Source organism: Caloenas nicobarica, chromosome 1 (genome assembly GCF_036013445.1).
Source record: "Caloenas nicobarica isolate bCalNic1 chromosome 1, bCalNic1.hap1, whole genome shotgun sequence".
NCBI classification, from domain to species: domain Eukaryota; kingdom Metazoa; phylum Chordata; class Aves; order Columbiformes; family Columbidae; genus Caloenas; species Caloenas nicobarica.
Genome location: NC_088245.1, coordinates 26,157,917 through 26,170,584, shown reverse-complemented (window position 1 = coordinate 26,170,584; position 12,668 = coordinate 26,157,917). Strand labels below are relative to the sequence as shown.

Below are 12,668 nucleotides of genomic sequence, written 5' to 3'. Positions count from 1 at the left end.
GTCTTCCTGGAAAAGCTAGATCCTGTAAAAATTAGTCTAACTTTGAAGTTAGTCCCACTTTGAGGAGGATGTTGGCTAGATGATCTTCAGAGATCTCTTCCATCTTAAATTATTATATGACTCTATGAGCCATGTAGTGCCTTTGACTTCAGTAGGTACTGGGTTTGGTGTTTCTTGCAAAAGTGACACTTATTCAAAATTTTGAGTGTTAGGTCCATTCAAAAATATCATTCTGCAAAAAGTAATTTCTGAAAAATCTCATCATGGGTTTTCTATTTTTTAATTCAAAAGCAGGAAACGAACCCCAAAAAACAATTGTGTTTGAAAAATGCTTTTGTTAAAAATATTTTTTAAAAAATGCTTTGATATATAACATTCACCAAAATCTTTTAAAAATATAGACATTTTAATGTTTTCTGTTTTTCATAAAAAATAACAATGCTAATTCTTTTCCTTAAAATAATTTTTAGATTAAAAGTCAGTTTTCCTTAGACTTATTTTTTTGAATTATTTAATTAGCCTTCAGTATGTATCACAACCTTTTTTGGTATGGGTAAAATAGTTAACTTGATAGTGTAATTGTTTTCAGAAGCTGCAATATTGGGTATTAATCAGTTTTGTAATTCCACAGGAGAGCAATTTTCCTCCAGATACAACATTCTATACCAGCATAAGCTGGTTATCTTCTGAAGTTGATAAAAATGCAAATAATGTTTATGATCTTGATTTAAACAAGAAAATATTATGATATACCATCAGGGCTATATAGTATGCTGTTCTCACATGTTCTGGTGTCAGAAGGAGTTAGCTTCCCTCCCAGATTTTAATATATTTCACAAACAGAAAACAGTTTTGAACAATAAATGTCACAATTTCCTGTCTTAGTTTCTATTCTATTGTATTCTATTCTACTCTAGTTATTAGAGTAATTACACAAGAGCTAATACCTTAGGCAAACTTTCTAGAGAAGAGATTCTCATTATTGGGTCAGGGAAGCCAAATCAAGTAAAACAACTGACACCAGCAAGCTACTGACTGAGATCTTTTAATTTAATTAAGAAACAAACTGTTATCAAACTTTTTAAGGTGTAACCACTGGCTCCTTCCTAGCTATTGTTTCTAAGTTTACAGTGACAGGGAAGTGTGTCTCAAAAACTGGAGTAGTCTATTATTCCTTGTTACTTCCTTCAAGAAACAGTTTCAGACAGGATCACTTGTTATAGTAAAATGCTGAGAATAAAGGTAAAGAATGAAGCTTTCATGACAGCAGTTGAGAAGCTTGCTGAATTCTGTAGATATGTGGACTCCAAAACAGATCTGTAAGACGAAGAGTAGTTGTACATACAAAAGGAGCTCACTTCTGGGAAGAGACACTGTCAATCAGATTCATGCACAGGCGATGTTACTTACATTGTAAGTCCTGTGTCAGGTGGCCTTGATACACAGAGGATGAGCCAAACAGAACTGAAATAGCAACAGGAACATTCTCATAATACAAAAATAGTGCACAAGTAGGGACAGGAAGACCATATCTCTTTACAAAAGAGAACAGTAGAGCTGTACAGTTAGGAGAATGATAACAAGCAACACCTGGAAACTGTAAACAGCAGAGAGGAGTACTAAAGGAAGTGTCATAAAATATATACTTTCCTAACAATACATCGGCTGCCCACAGAATCTGGAGATAACGCTGCTGTCATCAGTGTACATCACATGATGATTTCACATTCCAAGGGACAAAATATGCAATAAAAAACATATAGTAGTATTCAATGTTGAAATGAACAGACTATACCTTACATTTAAAACTAATATGGGGCAAATGCTGCAGTATTGCCAGAAAAAAAGGAGAAAAAGAAGAAAAAGAAAAAAACAGAACCAGTTCAGGACAATATTTATTCAAAGCAAGACAGCTATGAAGATCAGCTAAAATACTACATGCGCTTAGAGAAACTAAGCTGGACATTTTTGTTTAATTCCAAATGTAAATAGGTTTTTTTCAAGTAAATTTATTAAGAAATGAGGATTGATGGTATATCCCTAGGTTCCAGATGTTTGAAGAAGCCTGGTTGATCTCTGTCACAAAAGATAACTTGACAGAGGCTGTTTAAACAATTCACATGAAGCAGAGGGCTGCTTAGGTTAAGTATAAAGAAGAATTAATCAGCAACTCCAGGTGCTCTCTGATATCTGCATCTGGGAAATTAAAAAAAAATGAAAAGGTTGATAATATGGAACTAGATATCACTTAGTGGAGTGGGAGCAGATTTAACAAAGTGCTAAGAAAGCAACACTCTTCACCTTCTCCTGTCCAAGTTGCATCTCATGGGAGGAGGGCTGACATGCAGCCACATAACTCCTGCATCCACATGCAAGGTGCACCATGTCATCAAAACACAACAATGCTTTATGGCAATGGCAAAATTCCTCCTATTTTATACTTACAGAACAATACTTATGCATGGGCAGAGACACATGCCTTCTACAGCTAATTAAACAGTAATTCTGGTACCAGATGTCAAAGGATGCTCAACACAAGATATCCTAGCAGGCTGTGGAAAATTCCCTTTTGCAACAGTCCTAACCAAGTCTGGAATATACTGCTCCAATGAAGAAATATTGTCGAAGATTAAGTGGGTCTCATCATTAAATTATTTACTTTTTTTCTAACTTAATGTGAGGTGCAGAGACTCCAATGTGTTTCTTAATTTTTCCTATGTGAGTCGGCAATGAGCAGATAACCTAGGAAATATGTATGTAATCAAAGATCTAACAATAGCCAAGCAAAAGTACAATGATATCTGTCATATTTTAGTGTTAATACTTTTGTGATATCCAAAAATCCATTAAAACAGTTATTTATTTGGAAAAGTGTTCCTTATTTAACTCCTACATAATACAAACATGAAGTAAACTCCCAACGATAGTAACACAGGGGTGCTGAGGAATTCACAAGAAAACAAATGGGAGAACTGGTATCCCTGCCTGTTTTGACTGTTTTGACACTCACCATTAGCAGAAGATACATCTCTTAATGTTTTTAGAGCAATGTTCACACACAGCAGCTATCAGTAAGATAAGAACCTCTTTCCCTTTCATTCATGGTGTTTCGTGGGTGATCACTATACTCTTATTGCATTAATAAGGACTGAAGAGAGCAGCCACTCAAATCCTAGCAATGATAAAATGCTAAAAACATATCTAAGCCAGTCATTTCTCGCAGGTCCTCTGTGACATTGCAGTCTCCTTACTTTATACAATAAATGTTTAATACAATAGATCCTTTTCACTGGAGATACATTCAAATCCCTCCTTTGTCAGATGAATCTGACCTGGTATCTCTACCCACTCAAAAGAAAACAGTATGGATATATGTCTTCCTTACCCTGTGCAAAGTGTTTCTCCTTGAATGAATTCTTAAAACATAGTCAGACAAGAGATTGACTCTAGGTTTTAGAACTTAGACAGGTGAAAGAATTATTCCTGTCTCAGATAGAAGGTTCGTTGTACAAGTGAAATAGATTTAAGAAATCAGAGAGGCAGACCCAAAAAGACTCTAATGGTTAAATCACTCTCTTGGAAAAGATGCATTCAAATGCTCTGAAGGTGAGGGGAAGGGTGAAAAAGAACTGGACTTATATCATCTACATCCATAGTGAGGGCTCTAACCAGCCTTTTTTGTCTATGCTCTATGCAGAACATACTCTGCTCAGCAAGCAGCAAATAATTGCCAGGTCAGACTCTGCAGAAAAGCCAAAAGAGGTCCCTAAATTATGACTCCTGGTGGGTACCAGTATAAGAGAAATATTTATCTGCTCCCCACTATCAAGAATTGATTGGTTTTGGAATTTCTACTGCAGAAATAGAAGACATTTAGCACCTCAGGAAACATTATGATAACATCAACATATAGGGTGGTTATGTGCTCAGGATCTAAATTTGAAACTTTGCTGGCAGAGAAATTAGAAGAACCCCAATTATTTGTAGCCATAGCTCTTGGCATATTGAATTGGATTTTTCCTACATAAATCAATAAAATGACACAAGCCCTCAGGTGTCACCATTTCACTCATGACTAGTAGGTAACATTCTGCTGTAGATATAAATGGTCCAAATGCAACAGCTGCAATTTTATTTCAAAAACTGAGCACATACCAGTCAGAGTAACAGACACTGTATGAAGAGCTTCAGTTAAACACTTTCTAGTGGTAGTCGAAAGGACAGTGAGAATCCAGGTCCATACTGACTTAATGTAAGCAACAATTTCAGTATTAGCCAGCTACTAATGAAACTACCAGAAACTTAAAAGTATTCAGCTAAAGGAAAACAACAACAAAACAAGCAAACATACAAAATCAAAAATGCACTCACCTTTGCCACAAAGGTTTGCATCAAAGGGAATACATTTCTAACTGGCCTGCTGCCATATGGGTTAGATTGCCGTTACCTATACACAGTTGGTTGCATACCTGTGGAAAGACAGCACATTGTATTAGAGCACCATGTCCTAAAAGCAATTATTTCAGAAAAACAGAATCTCACAACTTGTTCAGTAGTCTTCTCTGAGCAGGTAAATTCAGGCTCTTGTACAGAACTGTGAAATATTTAACATGAAAGAACACCCACTGTGCAGTATAACCTGACAAAGTTTTTTGCTTGTTTGTCTGCTTTCTGGATTGAAACACATACATTTGTTGTGGCTGATCATTTCTCCTGATATATAATTTGCAGTGTTTACAGAAACTAAGGATATTTAGACCGTACAGAAATGGAAACTGATATTAGCAATGCATAATATTTTTCCTGATTTGACTGTTCGTGCTGGTTCTCAGTGTACAGATCTAGGCTCATCATCTTTACACAGAACTTTGACTATAACTATTGCGTTAACTGAAGGGCTGCATTATTAACATAATATGATGGCAGCCATGGAGGAAAGTGGGCAGTTCCCAGCAACTTCCCACTTATATGTGGAGCATGATGTTCATGGTACGGAATACTTCTGTTGGCCGGCTTGGGTCAGCTGTCCTGGATCTGCTCCTCCCTGGTGCTGTCTTGTATCTGCAGCTGAGCAGCTGGAAAGTCCTTCGTCTGCTTGGCAACAGCCAAGATATCAATGAATTCTTACATTCTTTTCATACCAAATCCCAAATACTGGAGAGCTACTTGAAGAAAACATTAACTTTATCTCAGAATGAAAAGTTAATAACCACATGAAGAAAACTAACTTGCTTTCAGTCAAACCAGCACAAACTCAATTTGTGTAATGCCTATAGGATTTTCTTGATTTTCCAGGAAAAAAAAAAATCAGAAGACAATACGGAATTTATTTCACAGAATCACAGAGTCACAGAATGGTGAGTCCTTAATTCAATATAACTTTAACTAACTCTAACTTCAAGGCAGTTCAGTTCAAGAGACACCAAACTTCTGGAATGATTTTGAAATCAACAGGACCTACTTCACACAAGTATCAGCTCTAAAGCTAAAAAAATCACTTCTCAAACTGAATTCCTACACAACAATGACAGATACCAGACCTAAAAGCCACTTCAAAACAGGTCACAGACAAAAGATCTTGTATGCAGCCACTCCTGCTATTGAATTCTTAGTATGGTCCCTAAAACAGCTTTGACCTTTGCCGATCAGGACGGTCTTACACAATGCCCAAGCAGCATTCATGGAATACTCTGGGCAAGAGACTCTTTCCAATAGGCTGGATGCATGAAGCCCCTGAGTGAAGGGAGAAAACTCTGTGGAAATTGCCACCACAGATTGGTTCTTGGTCTATTTGACTTGCCTACAAATACAGCTTCTACTAGAAAAAGAGTGTTGGGAAAAATCACTACCTTTATCAGGAAACATTCCAGAGAATCTCCTCAAAACTTAAATATGCACAGGAAGACCATCAGTTCTTCACAGAAAGCCTTGGGTCAGACCTTCATTTAAAACAAATGGGGTGAGTTCTACTGATTTTGAATTAAGTCAGTAGTACTATGCTGATTTCCATGTGCTAGGGATTTGGCCCTCTGCTTCACAGTACAAAAACATCTCCATTTAAGGTCTCAGTTTAAACAGTTCTGAGATATTCCATTTGTCTGGAAAAATCTCTTCTTAATTGCGGTTGGTTTGTTGGTCTGAGTCCCTAGGTAAAAAGGGATTAGAGCTTTAAAGGTAGAGAGGAGTGGAGCTAAGTTAAAATATAAAGAACTTCATCCATTTGTTCCTACAGAGGATCACTAAATGCAGTAAATCAGGTGCTATTAAAATCTTAGGGGAACTGGTTCAGAGAATCTCACTGACAGAAGCATGACACCTGCTTCTTCCATAGGGTAATATAATCAGAAATAAAGGCAATGATGCAGGCCAGAGCTTTAAATGGAAGGATACAATTTTAATTTGGTAATCAAGGAAAAATATTTAAAAGTAATTACTTTCCTTTATATTTTTAGATGTATGTGATTTAAAATAGAGTTTTAACCTCTTTTTGGCAGCTAATCACAGGAGAGGTGAAATGATGAGACCTTTCACAGGGTTTCAGATCCAATGACCAGTCATCACCTGCAAGGAGATACATGGCTTTAAAATTCTGTTACCAGTTAGCTAGTACCTGAAAACTTTCTGATATCATAAACACATTAGAAAACTGGTGCATCTGGGCCCTCTATATATTGACTGTTATCACTCTATAACTATTTCATAGCCTATAGCTGTTCTATAGCTTCTCCTTTTTTATTGTTTCTTATATTTTCTTTTTCAAAATTAGAATTACCTCATCTGCAAACTTCCAGTTGCAGTCTGTTGCTTTCTATCCAAACCTACATTATTCCAAATGTAGATTGATGCATCTGTGAAAGACAACTTTGGAAGAAAAAGGAACCCTCAGGAAAGAAAAGTTGACCCTCAGTAGAAGGGAATCTGGGCTAAGAAAGGGGAGTGTTTTCTCATGCATTGATAATGTACAAATTCCCTGTGCAACTCTGTACACATAACTAGGAAAGGAGAATGCATGAATGTTGAAATGAACATGAGTGAAGCTTAGCAGTTTTGTATCTTAAGTGGGAAATTCACCCAGGCTTCATGTGGGATCTGCCTAAGACAAGTTGGGTCTAAAATAGGTGGGCTATCATGACTTGAAAAGTCTTTCTACTGGAGCCTTGAATGCACCTTGGGTAACTCTCATTTAGCCAGAATGACTAGAGACTGACTTTAGAGGCTTCTGGCTACAGTGCTCAGGGAAAAGGAGGATTCAAAAGTCCATCTAATTGAATAGTTAGAATTTGCAATTAACAACTGAAGCAGCCCCAGGTTGTCAGAGCATTCAGATTCAAATTCCTGACTTGAATCAGAAGAACTGAGAGCCAGACTCTTCTACATGCAGAAAAAAATGACTTGGCCATGAGTATATAACACAAGTAGAGGAAAGCTTGTGAATCTCTAAAAAATTGCCTTACAAGTTGCTGCAAGATCATAATTTTGTTTTATTGCTTCATTTCTAAAAAAATTGCAATGATATTTTGGGGGCAGGAAAATTGATTATCACACAGATCTCTTTGGAAGAGAGACTGCTGACATTTACTGGCATTCCCTAAACACAGATAACAGAGTTACATCTCCCAGGAACTGCTCCATTTGTACTAGCTTCTACAGATCTGTTTCACAACATGCAGGGGTAGTATTTTCCTCATTTCATCAAGCATTCATCTACACACTTTCTAGACTGGTTAGTCAGATCATGTTTGAACTGTCTTTTGCTGACTGCATTAGGAAAAATACACCCTAAGATGATCAATCCATAATCAATGAGTCCTCCTACATTGTCAAAGGATTTATTCCAACTGTAATAAAGTTCTACCAAAAAATCCCGCAAAGTCACATACTCACCAACAGGAATACATTCAAACTGGAGAATTAGAGCCAATTCTTGTCTCAGTTATTGATCTCAGTTTTCTTCCTCTAGGGTCAGTTTATCCTAGAAGAGAATTATTCTCCTATGCTGGTTTTGACTGGGATAGCATTAATTTTCTTTACGGTTGCTAATCTGGGGCTATGTTTTTGATTTGCGCTGAAAACAGTGTTGATAATACAGAGATGTTTTAGTTATTGTTGAGCATCACACAGCATCAAGGCCTTTTCTGCTTCTCATACCACCCCACCAGCAAGGAGGCTAGGGGTGCACAAGAAGTTGGGAGGTGACACATCTGGGACAGCTGACCCCAACTGACCAAAAGGATATCCCATACCATACGACGTCATGCTCAGCATATAAAGCTGGGGGAAGAAGAAGGAAGGGGGGATGTTCGGAGTGATGATGTTTCTCTTCCCAAGTAACTATTACATGTGGAGCCCTGCTGTCCTGGAGACGGTTGAACCTCTGCTTGCCTGTGGGAAGTCCTGAATAAATTATTTGTTTTGCTTTGCTTGTCTGCTTGGCTTTTGCTTTACCTATTAAACTGTCTTTAACTCAGCCCACAAGTTTCTTACTTCTACTCAATTGTCTCTCCCATCCCACCAGGAAGGAGTGAGCAAGCAGCTGGGTGGTATTTAGCTGCTGGCTGGCGTTAAACCTGACATCCCCAGGTTGTTTGTTTGTTTGGTGGTGGTGAGGGGGTGGGGTTGGGGTTTTTTTGGTTTGGATTAGGTTTGGGTTTTTTTCGTGTGTGTATGTGTTTGTGTTTGGTTTCGTTTTTGTTTTTAATAAGGAAACTGGCATAAAAAACTTAGCAAATAAGTTTTCTCTTCTGGATTATGCAACTGTATTCTTTAGATTATTTCAGAACCTTAATATAAACCTTTGGGTAGTACTTAACCCACAGCTAGTCAGGAAGCCTTTGGTAACCTCCAGATCCTACCACATATTTCCAGTGAACTACTTTAAGAGCTTAATTCCCAGAGAGGTTACAGAAACAGCTTAGGAAAGTATTGACTACCTAGGAACTAGTTGAGGCAACTAAACCCGTTTAGACCCTTCACTTACAAAAGATATTAAACTCACAAAGAGGAGAAACAAAGAGGATTTTGCTGGCTAAAAAGTAAAGATACAGAGCAGAGCTCTGGGAAAGCATAGCAGCAACCTTGAATACCTCAGAGTTTTTATTTTGGAGGAGGATTTCTGTTTGTCACACTACAAGGAAGAAATAGGGCTAGAGACATTTATGTGTTTAGTGTCAAGCTGGATAAATCCAAAATCCTTGCAATAAATCCCTAACTGCAAAATGAGTTCAAGCCTGAGCTTTAAGTGATTTTTCTTGTTCTCCTTCTGGCTTGCTTAAAATGACAAAAAAAAAAAAAAAAAAAAAAAAAAGAGTAAAATCCAGATAAAGAGAAATAGGATAATAGCAGAAGAATGAATACACAAAAAGCTTTAAAAATTATAGTGATACTTGGCTATGCAGTGGCATTTTTCCTGAGAACTCAGTAATGTGATTTGACACGGGCCAAGTTCAAACCTGCCTTGCACCTAGTTTAATAGAGGCACTTAGGTCAAATGACTTTCCAAATAGTGCGTGGGATGACCATCTAAGCCAGTAGGAAGGACATAAGATCAGCATGAAGATTAAATTCCGTATGTACTGAATTTTAGTAGCTTACATATCTGTGGTGCGTTATTTAAATTGGTTGTTTTCCGTACTGATTCACTGAGGAAGTTCCAGCCAATGGGAAATTTCTGCTTCTCTGTCATCTTCTCTCACCTGACCTCCAGAAGAACGGTGTCTGATCAGACTTGCATAGACTGCACTGAAGGTACAGGCTCACTCCTCAGCACGTGATGTAGCTGGTACCACCATCTGCTTTACTGCGGAGTGGAAGACATCAGTATGAAGAATGAAGACTTGGAATAATTTCTCTCGCCTTCTGAATTTTTCAGGAAGCATTTGGAGCCAAGACTATCTGACAGATGACTGTTTTGCTCAGGTCTAATATCAGTGACTAGTACAGTGTAATATGTGTCTCTGCACAGAGCATCCATCGACCAGCTGATTTAAGATGCTCTTGATGGTAGATCATCCCATATATGCTTTCCTAATCAAACAGAACCATGGTTATAATTAACCATCAGCATCAGCATATTACAGACTTTCAAAACCTTTTAAGTGTAAAATACAAGTTTGTACTGACATTAAAATATTTTATTAAATTACATTAAATATTTGTATTACTAGTTAAATTTATAGAGAAGAGAAATAATCATTGGATGTTAATTGCAATTCTAGACTAAGATGTGATGCTCATAGAAACAAGAAAGTATTTCTTAAAGTAAAATGTTATTTTTCTTTTACTAATTACTGAATACTTTGCCTAACACAGGAAAACATCCAGTCCAGACACCTTACTTCATAGCTGACCTAAAAATATATACTCTATGACTTATTCCTTGGCATTTTCTTAACATTCTTGTGTTCCTTAGAATCAATAAATTTTGATAAATTTCTACAGTGGATGGATTTCTAACTACCCTAATAGACTGTCAGCTTGACTACACTTTCAGACAACATTTTTTGCTAATTAAGTGGGGGTTTCCCCTGTTACACCAAAAAAAGTTCAATACAAAATACATTTATCTAGGCAGATATACATGTTTAGGTGTCTGCATAATTGAACAGCTTTTCCTCCAAAATATTTCATACACGTACTTTATTCTCTGGTCTATGAATAGATGTATAGTTGAATAGATGTATAACAAAAAAGCAAAGTACTTTTTGCCCTGAGAAATTTCTACTATGAATGAGCTAGGACAAGTGATACGAGAAGAGACAGTAAGAAGTTTAATTTATCCTCAAAACAACTGGGTTACTTTTTGAAATGACTTTTAGTTCAATTAAAATGCTCAGTTATGTAAGTAAGGCTCAGCATTGCAATGTATTAGCCAGTAAAATCTCTGCATTTGTTAGTGTAGGTGTCTTACAGGTTTCTGCTCAGCCCTTTGATTTCTGTGAAAAGTCATGCTGCTGAGTCGTGTCAAACTCCTGTAAGTAAGCAGCTAAAAAGTCTAAAAGTTTATGTTGAGACTACTGTACCAAATATGTACCAAGTGTGAACGGTTTGCTGTTTAAGTATGTTGATGTAGATCCTGCCATGTCAGAGAAACTGCAGGATCATTTTCCCCTGCTTTATGTCATTGGCATGTCTCCCTTTCAATTCAAGAGGAATAGAACAAGATCCTAAAAGAGACAAAATTGCAAAATTATATAGTCTTTGCCAAAAGATGCCACCTCACAAGGCTCAAATCTGACTTCATCCATGTCTCCAATTTCTATCAGGAAAGGCTTTGAGGATGGGTATGATATTTTATGCTTCATATGCAAGACAGAAAACTGGGGCAGCAATGACTGTGCCATAGAGCTGAGGGAATAATTCAGAGTTAATAATTTATTTGCTGAATATAGCTTCCTCTCTTCCCCTTGAACAGTTGTGAAAGAGCATCTTCCGTTCAGCTGCAAGAAGCAATGGCACACTGGGTCACTCAAGGTGAGCAAGAGGCCATAATACACCTTGCACCTATGCAGTCTACCTCCTTTGCTGGAGTCCTTTAAGCACAGATCCCCTTGGTGTACAGTCACTTGTATTTCCTGATTTGTGACCCAACCAGGCTGATGTGAGCTATAAAGCACCTGAGGAACTATGGTTCTCTGCTGCATACACCTAAGACACACAGGCCTGGCTGGGTTTGTGCATTCACAAGGCAAGCATCAGCTGCATGAGTCTCATATATACTACATGGTAGACCTCTGAACAGAAGGCTGAGATTAGTTTAAAAATTCATTGTATAATAATACTATTTATTTATTCATTAACATTACCTAAAATCTGTCTCCACATACACTTGGTAATAGTGTAGTAAGCAGTTTACCACAAATATGGAATAACAGATCTTTTATTATTTATCTATAGTAACAAACAGAAATAGGTCTTTGGTTTGGTGCACTTTATCGTCTATGTGAATACAAGTCTTGCCCCAAAAGCCTGGCTTCATACATTTCCCATTCTACAAATATTTCTGCCCATGTTTGGTTAAAATGTAAGACCATTTTGACTATGCTTTAATTTAGAAACACACAAAATGTTTGTAGGAATAGACTACATATTTGATGATGAAGATGTGTGGCTATAGCCGGAAGAGCAGGACATTACACGTAAAGTATTGCAGCTATCATATAAGCAGCAGTCACTTTTTTTTTTTTTTTTGTTCTCTGCAGGGCAGAGCAGAGCTTGGAACTAATATCTTATTGTTCATTTTCAATAATTGCATATTAGAACTGTAAGTGTGACTTTCACTGGTATAATCCACTATTCAGTAACAATACATATTTTAAGCAGTCTCTCAGTAAATTAATTTCCTAGAATATTCTTGCAATGTGAGCACAAAATGAGTTAGAATATTGCCATGGAAAATTCAACATTTCATTTGAATAAATATTTGAAGATTTTACCCCTCATTATCTGCTTAGATATACACATCTGCAAAAAGGGAACTTAGAAATATTCCTTTTTTTTGTGCATCAAGAGCTGAACATTTGCTTTAGATTTTTTTTAGGGGCTGAAAGTCTTCCTGGAAAAGGAATGGGAAGAAAATAAACATAAAAACCTGACTTTTCTGAAAGTCTTCCATGTATACAAATGTAAATGAGTATCTAAATCATAGATATACATATGCAAATTATATATAT

At 36.9% G+C, this 12,668-nt stretch overlaps 1 long non-coding RNA gene across 1 annotated transcript in view; it reads right to left on the bottom strand.

Moving 5' to 3' along the window:
* Positions 1-1,890: 1,890 nt before the first annotated feature.
* The window catches only part of LOC135993662 (uncharacterized), a 28,405-nt gene continuing 17,627 nt past the window's right edge, over positions 1,891-12,668 (bottom strand). The window contains exons 2-3 of the long non-coding RNA XR_010606900.1: positions 4,372-4,469; positions 1,891-2,196 (exon numbers count right to left, since the gene is read on the bottom strand). This is a non-coding gene — a long non-coding RNA (uncharacterized LOC135993662). The remainder of the gene's footprint in view (positions 2,197-4,371; positions 4,470-12,668) is intronic.